The sequence below is a fragment of the Macaca fascicularis genome, chromosome 5 (genome assembly GCF_037993035.2).
Source record: "Macaca fascicularis isolate 582-1 chromosome 5, T2T-MFA8v1.1".
NCBI lineage: Eukaryota > Metazoa > Chordata > Mammalia > Primates > Cercopithecidae > Macaca > Macaca fascicularis.
Genome location: NC_088379.1, coordinates 150,086,141 through 150,089,191, shown reverse-complemented (window position 1 = coordinate 150,089,191; position 3,051 = coordinate 150,086,141). Strand labels below are relative to the sequence as shown.

General features: G+C 39.9%; 1 pseudogene; it reads left to right on the top strand.

The window, feature by feature from the left end:
* LOC102136092 (uncharacterized protein C11orf98-like) lies at positions 1 to 642 on the top strand (annotated as a pseudogene).
* Positions 643 to 3,051: the final 2,409 nt, after the last annotated feature.

Sequence of the window (3,051 nt, the reverse complement as noted above, 5' to 3'; positions counted from 1 at the left end):
ATGTGTTTGACCAGGGGTGGCATCGCAACTGTGGGAGCTCCCGGGGCAAAGATCAACCAGCCCCTCACCGAGCTGAAGAAGAAGTTGTTCAAAGGCCGGCGGGTGCTGAATCGGGAGCGGCGTCTGAGGCACCGCGTGGTCGGGGCTGTGATAGACCAAGGGCTGATCACGCGGCACCATCTCAAGAAGCGGGCGTCCAGTGCACATGCCAACATTACTCTGTCAGGGAAGAAGCCAGAAAACTCCTCCAGCAGATCCGGCTTGCCCAGAAAGAGAAGGCGGCCATGGAAGTGGAAGCCCCTTCAAAGCCAGCCAGGACTAGTGAACCACAGCTTAAAAGGCAAAAGAAGACAAAAGCTCCCCAGGATGTAGAAATGAAGGACCTTGAAGATGAGAGCTAAGCCTCTTCCACTAGAAGACTCTCAACTGGAGCCAACCTTCAGACTCAGTGGTTGTTTCAGATGACTTTGACAAAAGCAATGCCCCTTTTCACTCTCTAGATTTCCTCCTACCTAATGGCCTACTGACCTCCCCTAGAGGGATGTCTTTGGGGGGGAAGAAGGTACAGAAGAAAGATTGGAGAAGGGCCTCTCTAGCAGTCAACTCCATTTGTAATAAAGCCCTAGCACTCTAAAAAAAAAATTAATAATAATAATCATAATCATGTGTTTGACCAATTCTCTATTTAGATTATCTTCAATTTGTTTGGTTAGGAAGACAGTATTAAGTATTACTTAACATATAATCTTGGTCCACTGTTCTATATCAAATATTTAGGCCTCAACCTACAGGGTGAGGTTCCATAACCTGTGGTTATTTATGTATTTTCATTTGAAATACTTTATTCTTTGAGCATTTCATTGGGAATACTTGAAATCATTTAATGAATGTTTATTGAATGTTTAATCTGAATATGCAAAAGCAAATATACTATTAGACACTTGAAAAAGAAAAAAAGAATCTTACATTCTACAAGCCTACAGAGAGTTTACAATCCTATTGGGGAGCTAAAGTAAATACCTTGTAATGGGACTTCGTGAGTTTGCTTCTGTCAGGGTGGAATCAAGAGGTAGTGGTAGAAGGAGAGGTAAATGGTTGGAAGTATGTGGAGGTTTTATTTGCAGAGATGATGGACTATGACTTAGCTACTAGCTACTTGTGTAAGAGGCTCAGTCTACTGTGAGGTTTATTAACTCATCCAGCTTGGGCATAGCAATATATGGAAGTCATAGCTCTAATAAGAAACTAAATCATAGTTTCACTTCTTTAGTCATACAAGTTATAGGGTCTCAGGACTGCAGTCCTAGCTCTGGGGTTTGAAACTTATTCAGTCCTAGCTCTGGGGTTTGAAAGTACAGATGGGGGCTCTTTTTTCTTTATTAGGATTGAGTAAGGATCTCATGGCATACACCAACTTCGGTACTACAGAGCAGTCAAGCTACAAAGCGCTGGTACAGTTAAGTAACATGGCCAACACGAGATGCTCCTTCATGCGGAGGCTGAATGGTGGCTAGAAAGGACTCAGATATCTGAGCATTTTCAGCCAAGCCCCTTGCAAGGTCCTTCTCTCGGTTAGCTCACTTGGCTAATAGATGGCACCAGGGTCCTGGCCCCTTTACCCTTCCTTGTACTTCCTTCCTTCTTTCCTTTTTTTTTCTTTTGTAATTTTTTGAATTGATCTTGATGACAATTAAGCCATAGTGGAATTTTAAAAATTACTTTAAAAACTAAGAAAAGTGGTCTTCTTTTCTTTCAAGCCTTGATCTTCAAACATTCTCCTGCAGTAAGAAGTATCTGCTTCCCGTTTTGGGAAACGATGTCTCTCCTCTGCCATTCTTTTGATCCTTTTGCTGTAGCAAGGAAAAGGTAAACTAACTCATGCAACGTTAAAGTATTTTCTGCTATGCAGGAATGTATAGTATTGAAGACTTAGAAGGCTTGTGAAGGACTTTGCTAATGTTGATATTCTAAGTTACCAGAGAAGGTGGGAAATGGGTATAGAATCATAGGTTTTTTAGGTAAAGTCTTTTATTACCACCAGCCAGTTCCTCCTTGTGAATAGCTTGCAAATGAAACGGAAAAGCTATAGCATACGTTTTCTTCTATCATTTCATTCGATTATTAAATTACAGATAAGATTATTTTTCTGAATGATCATTCCTCCAAAATATAAATTGGAAATGTAGTCCCATTACACCAGTTTTTTTCCTGATTTGCCTGAGCATTTAACTAAATTATTTCATTTGCAAAAAGTTGGTTTTTATTACCTTAACTATAACTCCTTATTGTTTCTCATCTATTCCACAGAGCCTGGAAAACGATTAAGCAACAACAAGAGTTAGCTACCAAAATAAATGATATATCATTAAATCATTTAGCAAATATTGTGTTTTTTGAGTATCTACTATTTAAACCTAATGCTTCATGTTAGAGTTGCTTGAGGGGGATGGTTTTAAGAGAAAAATGAGTTTACTTTTAGAAATGTGTTTTAGGTGGAAATACCCTGCATGGACTAGAGATAAGATATTAAAGCTTGGAAAAGAGAACAGGGCTAAAAAAGTTAAAGCTTGAGATCTGGGGCACCCCCACATTTAGGAGATGGGGAGTGGGGGAGAAAAGGAATCAGCAAAGGAGATATAATCAAGACAAGATATTTAAATATCTTGACTACACAAGATATATCATCTTCACAAAAAGTGAAGGAGAGTAACAAAATGAAAAGGTGGTCAACACCATCAAATGTAGCAGCTGAAGGGGAATGTGGGTTGGTGAGGCAGAAAGTCATTAGTTGAAATAACACCATTATTTTGATGTTAAAAATTTCATATTTTGAAGCCCTTTAACATTTGGAATCTTGCAATTAAGTCTTTGGCAATTCCCTAATTTCTCAGAAGAAAGAATTATGGGCCGGGTGTGGTGGCTCACGCCTGTAATCTCAGCACTTTTGGAGGCTGGGGCAGGAGGATTGCTTGGCTCAGGAGTTTGAGACCAGCTGGGGCAACATGGCAAAAACCCATCTCTACTAAAAACACACAAAAAATTAGCTGGGAG